Source organism: Manduca sexta, chromosome 5 (assembly GCF_014839805.1).
Source record: "Manduca sexta isolate Smith_Timp_Sample1 chromosome 5, JHU_Msex_v1.0, whole genome shotgun sequence".
NCBI classification, from domain to species: Eukaryota; Metazoa; Arthropoda; class Insecta; order Lepidoptera; family Sphingidae; genus Manduca; species Manduca sexta.
In genome coordinates, this window is record NC_051119.1 from 7989745 (window position 1) to 8003541 (window position 13797).

Here is a 13797-nt window from a genome sequence, read left to right on the forward strand (position 1 = left end):
ATGTCTTAAAAAAAGTATTTGCATAATTATATAATTTAAAAAAACGTTGTCACCATAAAAATGAATCGACGTCGATGACATGACGCATAGCTTCAGAGTTTAGATAAACAAATAAAAAACCTATTTAAAACATTGAATAAGGAAATGCAAATAACCTTCAGATAATATTCTAGGGGGACTAGTTCAAACATTGGTTTAATGGTTATACATAATTATACCTATCTGATGTTAAATTCACTTGATTTACGGAATTACTTAAATAAAACATATTAATAAAATGTGTTTTCGGGCATTGTAATTACTTGTAAGAAGATATTCCTCACAATAAATAAAACGTAAAATTAATGTAAAAAATCCATTTCTTTTGACAATTTATTTGAATATTTTGATAGGTTTTTAAACCAGCGCTGTATATCATCAACGCCGCCTCAAAGAGTATAACCAACCTCTTCCCCACATACTGATATTATGCCATTTAAATCGACTGTCTGATTGTAAAGATATTTATAATAGTTATTGAAATCTCATTGTAACAAGGGCAGTGTCAAGCAGTATAACTGAAATGTTGGATGATGTATCAAGTCACTACCACCTCGCACCTATTTTAAAATAATATATTTCTTCATCGACACTGTCGATATATTTCTTTGCTAAAAACCGAAAGCATCTACCTATGTGGCACAAATAGGCACAACATTTTCGGTTTATTTCCAAAACAATATTTCATAATAATCTAAAATATAGATTTCTTATCGTCAACATAAAATTCAAATTGTGAAACATTGTTAATTTAATCCAATTAAAAAAAGTATATTTGTCAAAGGATAATAAAGGTGATAATATTATTAAGGAAAGTAGGCACGTCAGATAGGCGTGTGTTAAATAAATTATTGAATACCGGTTGAAATCCGGTTCTCTTGGGTTTTACGACGATAAAAAACTAAAACGTTTATATTCTCGTTCGCCGCACTCGACGAGCGTAACGGTTACGGGAAACTTACAAATAAACGAACAAATCTCCACAGTACTATGAGGAAAACGAAGTATGAAATTTTTGTTTATGTCGTCGGTACCTATACATATTTAAGTAGAAATGAAACGGCTCCGTCACTTATTTTTAAATGAAATATTGTTCTTTGTTGGTTTTCTTTTAATACAAACATATTTCCTTAAATCATTACGTATATACATATAATAAAATTTTAACAGGCCGATGTCTGTTCATTATAGATATAGAAGAAAACGAATACGGGGGTCTTTATTAGAGCAAAAAAAATATTTTTTAGATTTTTGTCTATCTGTCTGTACACGCATCACTTAAAAACGAAGGCATGGATTTTAATTTAGTTTTCACTGATATACAAGTCTAACTTAAAATATAGGGTCCATTAATTTTTATTTATACCTGGTACCTGAAATGAGTAATATTCTAAAGTTCTTATATAATAGTAAGCTGTCGCTAAATATTTTGTTTTTCTAATATTACAAATGCGAGTCTATAAATTTGTTTGTATGTTAAAAGAAGAAAAGGAAGAAACCACTAAAAGGATTTGTATTAAATATGGCATATGATTGGGCCAGGTCCTTGATTAACATGTAGGCTGCGTTTTATGTCGGAAAAGTAGATAATGAGACTTTTCCATAAATGTTTCACTCGAGCGAAGCAACGCCTAATCTACTATAAGGGTGATATCAAATAAATTAATTATAATCTGACGAATTTTAAAATTTCTAACTATATAACTACTTGAGTACATTTAGCTTTTTAAAAATCTACCTTAAATAACAAATATTAAAATTGAAATCGGATAAGTGGTTATTCAAAATCGTTCTCTCATACTTAATGCGATAATACCTTAATAATTATTAGAGTAGGCAGGAATCTAACCGTTAATGTTACATAAACGTTGTATAATGTAATTACGTCAAGGCGCGTAAAGTTAATAGATTGTGAAAATTCGAGGATGCATTAACTATTGCGGTATAAGAAACGTGTATGCATTGTAATGTTAAGGCTGAGTTATGCAAGAACATATTTCTTTAGTTAATTGTTCGAAAATGTTTCATTAATTGTTATTCTGTTTATCACAAAATTACTTAATTTAAATTTTTTATTAATATTTCAAGGACAGCATGGCCTAATGGCGTAGACTGCTACGCCAGTAAGCCATGGTGGCTGGCGAATGAACTAGTGGAGTTTCGAATCGACTTATAAATATTCTGAAGAAATAAAGCAATATTTATTAGTAAAAATCTTTGGTTCAGCGGCTCTACACTTTTTACGTAATTCTGGGGTTAATAATACGCGGGTATTTGTCAAAAGTATTTATTTTAAATTAAATAACTGCCGACACACATTGCAAATAATATAAAACTTCAATATACTTATATTATAAACAGGCAAAGTTTATTTGTTTGTAGAGGCTAATTATATCAGATTCAACCTGATAGAGCGCAACAAGCAAACAGGCGCGCAAAAACATTTTAGGTAAACAAAAAGCAATTCAAAAGCGCTGCACCGTACGACGCGGCGCGGCGGTAAACGTGCGAAGGCCACTTTTGTCACACTGCTTGGCGATTCCGTCAATGACACGAATTCGTCACTGTGACTGTGCATATCACAACTACCGGCTTTTAACAGTCATTAGTCAATCTTCCTTATTTTTCGTTAAATAGGCAGTGGGTTCAAAAAACCCGATTCCTGCCGGCTTCCTTTTTGTAATATATCTGTAATAATAAAAGAAGCGGCGATAGCCTAGTTGGTTGTGGAACGAACTGCCGAGACGAATGTTCGCAGGATCAAATCCCAAGCGCACACACCTCTGACGTTTCTAAAAAAATATGTGTGTATTCTTTATGAATTATCGCTTGCTTTAACGGTGAAGAAAAAATATTCCTATTAATACCTGAGAAATTCTCTATAGAAATTGACATTTAATTAATTTATGTCAATCCTACCATTCCGCACTAGGCCAGCGTGGTGGACTAAGGCCTAATTCCTCTCAGTAGTTGAGGAGACCCGAGCCCAACAATGGGACAGTATATAATAAAGAGCTGATATTATTATTATTCTTATCTATATATATAAAAAAATGAATCCCTATTTCCCTTGGTCACGCCATCACGCGTGAACGACTGGACCGAATTCACAATTTTTTGTTGTTGTTGTTTGTTATTGTCGGGAGAAGGTTCTTATGAAAGAAAAAATTCAAAAAATTGCGTGGCAAATTAGAAAACTTAACGAAAATATTAATTTTATATAATTGTCAATTGTTTGAAATAACTGTCAGCGATTGACAGAATGCGCGCTGCAAATTCATAGTTAAGACGGGACAACGTCTGTCGGGTCAACTAGTACTTAATATTTATATCATAGTAGGCTAAAATCTAATTTAGTAGTATTTAGTTATTAGTATTTATATTTTGTGTCGGCTAACTTTTGTAAAATTCCCGCTTCGCCACTGCTAGTAGGTCTAGAGGTTGTTTTAGGCACGGCAAAGAGATTTCGTAGCGTCTGATAGTGTCCGACGGTTACTCCTCTCCATAATCATGCAAGACTGTTTGAAGCTGGAAACAGGCTAATCTTGGAACGCGACACACTTACACGAGCTAAGGCAAGTTTCACACCTCCTGTACAATAGTCGCTGTCTGCGGATACAAGCATACTACCAGTAGGTTATATGACTGAAATAACAACTTTATTACACGCAATTTATGGTTCTACTTCGAAAAACGATCGTCGAAACGTCGCATCGGTCCGAAACGAACTTTACTATCTAATTAATTCGGATCCATCACCGTTCTGTAGCTTACCTTAGTGGTAGGATCAATTCCCCGTATTTTTTATTTTTGAGAAAGCATTGGAACTTTATCCTCGCAGATGGTTTAAAAAGGAATGGCGAAGCCCTATAAGTTCTTACGAATTCAGTGTCTCAAATATTGCTATGAACGGATCGGATCCGTCGTCGTATCCGTCATCGGAACCGTAACACTTCGTAGTAACAAAACATGTGATCCCTCATCCGAAACTACGTATTTCGTTTTTCAAAGAAGACCCTCTGAAGTTTAAATATTCATACGAATAACATTTCACTTTAAAGTTTTTAATTATTTTCACTACCCTTACTCACACTGTTTCACTGTATCGACATTAACTTTGCAGCTTGTTTAAATAGCAACTAATCTCTACCATCATACAACTAGGTCAGTTACAGGTCAAAAGTCAGTGTTCCATTCACATTCGTGTCACCTCTAACTATTGTAAATTTATGCAATATTATATTTACTTAGTGTACGCTAAAGAATGTAAGGTTTTATACTGTAGGTGTACTTGGTAGTTATGTATTTGTTAACGTTCTCATACAAGCACATCAAAATGACCTCTCTGCACCTGATGGTTAGTAGAGTGGGGTCCAATAGAATGTCGACTGACAAGAGATGATTACCCCTCGACAGTCGACACAATTATGCCGGCCAGTTGGTAGATATACAGGCTGACCCTGGAACGCGACAAGCTTACGTGGGCCACTAAGGTAGGTTTTCACACCTTGTGTACGATGGTCGCTATCCAGGCGGATGTAAATATATCCTACCATCGGTTTAACTGGCTTTCAACAAAAATTGCTGTTTTTTTGTACTGTTACATGCTCATGCACCGTTGAGTACTTCGAAATTCCATAGAAACTAACGAGGGCTGCCAGTGTTTCGAAGAATAAGTGACATAAAACGGCACAAACGCCTTCCTAGTTTAATCTCTTTTTCCTTCCTCAATAATTCTATATAATAGTAGATGTTTATTTGTTACGACTGTATATAGCTCGTATATTTAATCTCTTATAGGATTCAGAAATCTAACCCGAAGTTCTCACGATACAACGCTAGCTGAGCTAAACCGAACAATCTTCGTAAAACAATATCTTGAAATTAACAAATTTTATCAGGTATTAGTCTAATCGAATAATATTTAATACAAGCTTCTGCCCGCGGCTCCGCCTGATTAATAAGTTTTTACAAGATAAAAGTCTTGCTTTATATTTTCTCGGAATAAAAAGTAGCCTATAGCACTCAGCAATATTCGAGCTTCCTATTAATGAAATTTCTAAATCGGTTCAGTAGTGACAGTGTAAGCGCTTACAAACAAACACACAAACTTTTCCTCTTTATATTATTAGTATAAATTGCGCCTTGTAACAGAATCATATGAAAACATATAGTATTACTCATACAAATTGCTGTAATGTAATAAAAATAAATCTTTACAAACCTCCATTGTATGCAGCACAATGTGTGGGAAAGAAACCGCCTTTAATACGGAAACGTTGACTCAGTACTTAAAAGTATTTGGGTTTGGTCATATTACTAAATAAGAAACCTAGAAGCTAAGAAAATTAAAAAAAAACATTTAACCTTTATTAAAATTCAATAAATTCTTTTTAGATTAGTTCGCAGTTCCGCCCGCGTTTAAATCTTTTTCTTGATGAAAATGTAGCCTAGATTACTCTGTAGGGAATAAAGGTGTATGTACAGTCAGCCCCAAAAGCTGTATAAATTCAAAATTTCAAATCGATTTTAATCTTTCGTGTTCTTGTCAACAATCGTTTTTATTTTTATTCTTTACTTGAATAAGGGCTTACTTTATTTTAGATAAAGTTAAATGAGTATTTCGATTGAATTCAATGTATAGAAAGCCCTTTAAAGTGTTGTATTTGTTTAGCAACTTTTATGGTTGACTGTACCAATGAAAGTCTCGTTAAATGATGTTCAAGTGATCCGAATATAATCCCAAACAATAAAAAGAAAGACAAATAAAATAACAAGCAAACGTTAGCTTTTCCTCAGATAAAGCCTTAATTTCGAAATCACACGGACAATTTAATATAATATGTCTTATACATAGGTATCAGCGGTTTATTGTCTAAATCTTTACATAATATAGTAAAATTGTAACAGGTCGATGTCTGTAAATTACACATATTGTAAAAAAATAAATAAAATTGAAGTCTTTATTACAGAAACAGAAGCCAAAACAACAGTTTTTAGATTTTTTGGCTGTCCGTATGTTTGTACACACATCATGCAAAAAGTACTTCATGAAATTAAATGCAATTTTCACCCACGTATTTCTAGAGGTCTTTAACATATAAATTCCATTATATCCCAGAAAAATATAAAGCAAGGACTTTTATCGCGAAAAAAATTCTCACGCAGGCAGATCCGCGAGCATAAGCTAGTATCTAATCAAAACAATATTTAAAACGAGATCGTATACAGCATTCCAAGTGACGAAACGCGAACAGCAATGACGCAAAGCCAATCTCGCGGCGATCACGCGCCAAGGATAACTGGTTTCTATGCCCTACGCTAGGGCTGCCGCGCGTCGAAGATTTACGTACCACTCTAGTAATTCAGTCGTTTCTTTGTTTTATTTTGGTAGACAAAGTGCATCGCAATTGATAAGGCTTAAGTAAAATGTTGACTAGAAGAGACGATGTATCTCGATGATCGGTACAATTATGTCGCCCTGTTAAGTCGCCGCTAGTTTCTCATTACTCGATATGTTATCAAATATGCCGACCAGTAGATGGGTAAGTTACTCAACTGTATAGACTTCACCAGTGCCAATTAACTAAAATAAGTCTCCACTTTTTCGTGACATAGGCATCTTTTGTTCTAGTTTGGCAGCACTGCACTGAGGGCACTGCGACTACAAGACTTTAGTAGTACACTGTGGGCTAGTATAAGATTATAATAGTACAGGGTAATGAGGACTAGTAGTAGATACTTTCCCACCAGGGGCCTCATTCTCTATGAAAATGTAAACTCTTAGCACGGCCTTGTTTTATCTTCGTGGAATAAGCATGGAATGGTATTCTATATGCCAGTTTCTATTGTCTTAAACGCGCCACTAATGTACTTGTTACGAACTGCCAAAGTAACTTATAGCATAGATAACCAGGGCCTTGGTTATAATATCGTATATGACGGCGATAGGTTCGTCTATCATATTATAGGACGGAACGCACCTGGCAAAAGTATCTTGGTTACATCTCTGCCTACTTCTTCGGAGATAGGGATGTGATGTGTGGTTATTTTTTTTTTTTTTTTACTTCGGCAAATAGTAGGTAATTATTATGCCAATCCAAACCGATTTATTTTGTTTGGCTGTAAAAAGTGTTTATTTATTATGCCACCAGAGCGGCGTCACGATAGCGCGGGGTGACATTTACACTTGACACACTTTCTTAATCTGTAGCCACCTTTATGTGAAGAATAGCAAGTATGATACGCAACACCGTAATTACTTTTAACTCCTTAACTATATGTTTCTCGTCACTTCACCGACAATTCCTTTTCCTGAAATAAAAGTTGCGCAGTTTTCGGATTAAAAATAAACCTACATGTTTAATAAGTAGTTTATCTGTTTTATCCAAATTTATGAAGCAATTTTCGAGTTTATATTCAACATACAAACAAATTTACAAATCAAATGTATCCTTTTATTTTATGTTTATAGGCACAACAAATATTTTTTAAAAGGCGGTGCCTAATTTAAATTAAATATTTATTAGTGTATTTACTTAGCTAGTAATTTAAGTTTTTGTGTAGATAACCTTTCCTGTAGGTTAAAAAATACGATTGAAAATAAACATATAAAGTCACGGAATAATTTGTTGAAATCAAAAAAAAATATGAGGTAATCCCACACCACTACTAGCGACATCTAGCGAACAAAATTTAAACTCATTGTTTCAAACCAACGTACAAGTAGATTGTAAACAATACATCTTACTATCTTAAGATCAGCGCTGAAGTACGTAAACACTCGTACACAAGTGTTTAGAAGTAGCAAGTAACGTTACACAACCCACAGTAATTGTTGTGAGGCTTTGTGTAGATCATACGATATACCCACGATCACATTGATGTCCGGGTGTGCGTCAGGCAGGCGGGCGGCCGTAAAAATTAGTAATTAATTAAAAGTATGTTGCGGCCAGATAACAATGGAAAAATTGTATGTTACAATTAATAATATTTTAAAGCCTAGATGCTGTTAACTTGTTACATAGACTACATTATTATGAAATTAACAGTTAACAGTGTTTTTTGCAAAATTTAATTTCAAATTAGACAATAATTTAATCGTCATTAAAGGACGTCCAAATGTAATGGATTAAATTTTGCAAACATGTATGTATTGTTCGTTATAATGTAACTTTATAAAAAAAGAATTGTAAGTTATCCACAATACGTACTCTTTTGTTCTATTAAAATATTGTAAATTTTTTACCACTTTTATTTGTTGATTTGAGGCATTTAAATCAAATTATTTTCGTACTGTATAATAAAAGGCGAAAGGCGGCACAGTCACTCCTCCAAGGTTACACGAGTTATACTTAGAATCGACGTTAACTTACTTTCTTCACGGAAATGCTTATTATTACGTTTACTTCGCTGTGGACATAAACCTTATCTTTACTAAGAAAGAATTACGTTTTTGTTAAAAAAATATTTCTCCACCTGATACTAGATTGTAATCTAACAGCCACCTAAGAGTTTATACAAACTGCGCGATTATACAGACTGACCACGCGCGTTTTTGTTACGTAGACTGAAATAGTCAACAAGTTTTTTATTTTAACTGCAACACAATGATAATTCGATATGAATTGATTTTTATGTTTCTTTGGATAACGTTTGCTATCACTTCAGTTATAAATCAACAAAATTTGTCTAAAACTAATTTGAGGATATCGTTGTGGGTTACACTTTTATTATTCGTTGTATTAACTGTAATATATTTGATTTAATACGTATTGTGTAACTGTTTGTTGTCCCTCAAATACGTTTAGTACAACATGAACTTCACATGAATTTATTAATAAAAAAAAGTTTTAAATAAAAACAATGACAACACAATTATAAAAAGAAAACTACAAATAAACCCACTTGCTAAAACTAATAAAATACATTACATTCCTAAGGTTAATAAATAAATAAACAAATAATGCGTTCTGGCACCTTTTCAGCACTCTTTTTTTATAAAATTACATTGTGTGGCTAAATAGGATTGGCTGCGCGCTTTAGTGGTGTTTGTAGCACGATGCGTATAAAATACACCTTTGCATACGGTTTAAATCCTTGTTTGAACTAAGCTAGCATTTTAGTTGAGTATAATTTTTAATTGTTCTGACACGTTTAGTTACTAAACACACACAACTAAAATTTAGTTCGATCAATGCTTAAGATAAACATATGGTTTAATAATGACGGCCATCCACTACTCAATGTATTGTTAGTTAATCATAATATTATTTAGATTACTATTTATTACCATCTAGAGACCTCACGGTTATTTTTCCGAGTTTGGATAAAATAAAATGCAATAAATATCTTTTACTCTGTTCAAGGTCATTCTCGATATTACAGAGTCGGATAAGCTGTATCTATTGCTACATTGTTGATTGTAATTATTGTCATGTTTCCTTCGATGCGTGGCGTGTTTGGTAATATTGTGTTACGACATCAACTCAAGGGCTCGTGGCAAAGGATAGAGGCTTACTTCAAATGTATTTAACACCTTATATTATGAGCGAAGTATCTTTATAGTTTATATTTCCGCTCTAAATAATAACATGTGAAACAAATTAGTATATCAAGTATACACACATTCACACATTTAATGAAAGGGTAGGCAGAGGAGGAACTGCTGCACCCACTTTCCGCTGTGCGTATTCCGACCCATGATATGAGGGGGCGAGCCTATCGCCATATCGGGTACAAATTCCAGACCCCGGGCTGATACTGAGTAGAAAAATCTAATATCACTTTGACCGACAGGATCGAACCCGAGACTTCAGCGTTGCAATCGTACAACCACGCTACCGAGGTAGTCTATTATATAGTATGTGCTGACATAAACATGAAAACATGTACTGTGAATTAACAAACCGTTTCCGTAAAATGTATATATTGTGTATAAGATATTACAATCTTTTCAAATATTTATCTATGAAGGAACTTGCTTCTTTTAAGTCTTTTAAAATATGACAAGGTTAGATGTTAGGTAAGTGGAAACAAAAACGTAATTTTGCATTTAATACAATCACGACTTAACCATTTAAATATATACTTACACTATATTTTTATTTTTATTAGTCTAACTTAAAGAATTTTAATGCGGTCACTACAAAGTGGCACCCCTCCATCTGATGGTAAACGGAGTGAGGTCTAAATAGAGTGTCGAATGAGGATATTATTAAAATTATATTATTATTTAGATAAATTAATATATTATAAACTAGCTACTAGCCCGACAGATGTCCGCTGTCCTCTCTTAAACTGTCAAAGTTTGTCAATATATTGAAGATATCTCACAGTCTTCTGTGTCACTCGCACACAAAATTTTCGAAGATTTTTAAATATTTGCTAGAATTCTATGAATATTTTTTTTTTATTTAAACCTTCTCCTGACAATAACGAACACATAAAAGAAATATTTATCCAATTTGGTGCCGTCGTTTGGAAGATATGCGCGTACAAACATTTCGTGTTTCATTTTTATTTATATAGATTATTGATTTACAAATACTTGTTTATTGCTTAGGTCTTGAGTTCATTTCTAGATGTGCCAATAAAAAATAACCTTGAATAACTGTAGATTTTTATAGCTTATACACATGAGTTTATGAAGGTTACAGTAAGGTTTATGAAAATCTGTCGATCTGAAGTTAGTCTCACCTCAAATAGTCCATAAGACCTGACAAGAATAGCTACGGCACTCGTGGTTAACTTCACAACGGCAAAGCAAACGGCTGCGTGAATCATATAACCTTCAAAAGAAAGTTGTGTCGAGCCGCGTTGACCAAGCAGCAATATATAGAAAGCGGTAGTTAAGATTCTTTAACACAAGATGGCAAATCAAGTGCTTAGAAACGCTGTACCTTTCAGCCCAGAGTGGTGGGCCATATAGCATCTTTTGAAATAGGGGGACAAAGCTGTAATTTCATAAAGGTTGAATGACTAAATATAAGTACATAGAAAAATATATGCTTGTCTGAAATACAAGGGGCAGGGATCATCCATTGATATCAATTCCCCCCCCCCCCCCCCAATGGAACTACTACCCTACCCCAATGGAACTTTAATATACAACGAGCCTTGATACACTGATTAGACAACGCACCAATGTCGGTGTAACCTCGCCCTAACTGACGAGTCATAAAAACTTACAATGAACAACCCACATTCAAATAATCCGCGACCTTACACAATCGATTGTAAAAATGTCTAAAATAATATCAATATAAACAAAAACGTTATTTATTATGACACCTTTTTAATAATGATGTTAGTATTTATAAAAATAGAAAGTTTCTTCATGAGCTTGACGAAAAGTTATAGCCAAAAAATATATAATAATAAAAATATAATATAATTATATAGCACTCTAACAACTCAATTAAGTAATAGTTTTGGGTGCCAACTGCTATCGTCAATGTTTTGGCCGTCCAGATGTTAGTTACAAATCTGGCGCAACCTCTACAGCGTCCACGCTTTAGTCTCTGAAAACAATAACTGTCACAGCGCTCGTGGCTATGTTCACATCTCGGTAATATTTAAGCCGTTCAAACCAAATATAAAGATTGGTTGTACGAGTACAACTGTACTTAATGATTCAATTTGAAACCTGTACTTTTGAACTATGATCTTTCTGTCAGGTTCATTGCCTCCATGAATAATAACGTAATATAAAATTATTACATAAATATTGACGTTTTAAAGTAAACTTTTGAATGTAATATTACACACGTTTGACATTGAACAATTAATTCATCAACTTAAGAATTGATACTTTTACTTCAGTGTAAATACATATTTTTTTAAATGGCGTATTAGATATAACATTTTTTTTTAATAAAATAGGAACTTCTGCGTAGAATTGACCATATTTCTAAACTACACCCCAAGTAGAAGCAGCCAGCAGGCATAGCTGCAATGAAATTTTTAAAAAAATACTCTGTATAAAACCAATTAACAAAGATTTTCTTCAACCTTTTAAAATACGATAATTCCATGCATCATCGTATCACACAAAAGCAGGAAATAATAAGCCGATGACGAAAGTCATGCAGGCAATTTAATTGGCCATAATTATACAAGGAGACCAAAACCATCTGTCAACTACAATTTCACATAAGGCCGCGCAGTAAAGGTCAGACTGCAACTGGAAAATGCCAATTATAAAACAATAATAATTGTCAAGATTGCAGACAATGTACGCAGACGCGATTACGATTTCGACCTCTACTGGTGCCATTGTTGGCCCCAATGTTCCAACGTTTGTTCAAACAAACGCGGTACATGTGTTTGATAACATTTGATACCGATGACTAATTGTTTTTTTTTATTATCTGTCATTGTAAGCGAATCGCCTGTTTTTTTTCGGTTGAGGGAGCAGACCAGCAAGAAGGTCTTCTGATGCTTATAATAGATAATCTGACGTATTCTTACTTTAAAGTTCGCAAAAATTATAATCATAAACACTAAAATACTGTGGAGGTGCGATTGATAGCTAATACAAAACAATGTGGTTGGTTGTTACAAGGACGTACCAAATGCACTTCCCACGCCAACTGCACACATATCTAAGTATGCAGTTTGTGCTCATGAGTGTGAAGTGATAAAATAAATGATAAATTATAATTGTAAATGATAGGTAGATATTGTAACTTTGACTTTTCGAACGACCAAGCTCTCAGTCTCCCCCCCCCCTCCCCCGTGACCATGAAGGTTGCAATTGCAAAAGTCTTCGAATCGTTAAAAAAACCGCGATAAAATCCGAAAAATAGTTTTAATTTACGTGTTAACACAATTGAAAACATGGGGAACGCGTTGGATTATATATGTACATACATATAACGCTTTGAGTATGATTGTGGTTAATTTTACTAGCCTGCACGTGGGCTTTAAGTTAAGTGCAGTCCAGCATTGCATCTGATACTGAACAAACTAACATTAAGTCGGGTCTGCAAAAAAAATTTACAACTACGATGCAAATATATGTTTTGTGCTGAAAGTTGAACAATATTTAAGTAAAAAGTCATTATTTATTTATCGTTTGTGTTTCCCAATTGATACAAAAATTGAGATAACGCAATCATTAAAGTGCTAATGAACGTCAGGCGATGTGCATTTACATCCGCCGCACATTGTTATGGAAAGAGGACGCCAACCAGTTTGTATATCCTAAACCGGTATCATAAAATATTATCATTATTTTAAAGGCATTGTTTTCTGTTATTGTTTGCTGCTCGCATCGCCTGCAAAAAAAAGACTTCTAATCATGACAAGACGCCTTTTTACAATCACTAACGCTAATAAAAAACTGAAAAATAATTGCTAGGGTATGTCATTCTCATACCTAATTTTAGCGTTAACGGTTAAGAAAGACGACGACCTCATGTGTTACTTTGTTTCTTATTTACTTAAGCTTTGTCAGCTCGTAAGAATATGAATTAATATAAATGAATTCCTGATACCTACCAATAAATATTATTAATCATTAATTAAACAAATAATTGTTTTGTCTTCACTTATAAATAAGTTGACGTTAAGCGAAAAATAATAGTCAAAATTTGAGTAGGCCAATAATATTTATTAATACATACAAAAATATGTTAAAGATATTTCTTACAAAAACTCTAAAAGTGAACACCCAACTCAAACTCAGATTCCAAAATAAAGTTTATAAAACTAATGCCATCGTGTTCTACGTTTTTGTTCTATTTATAGAAAATT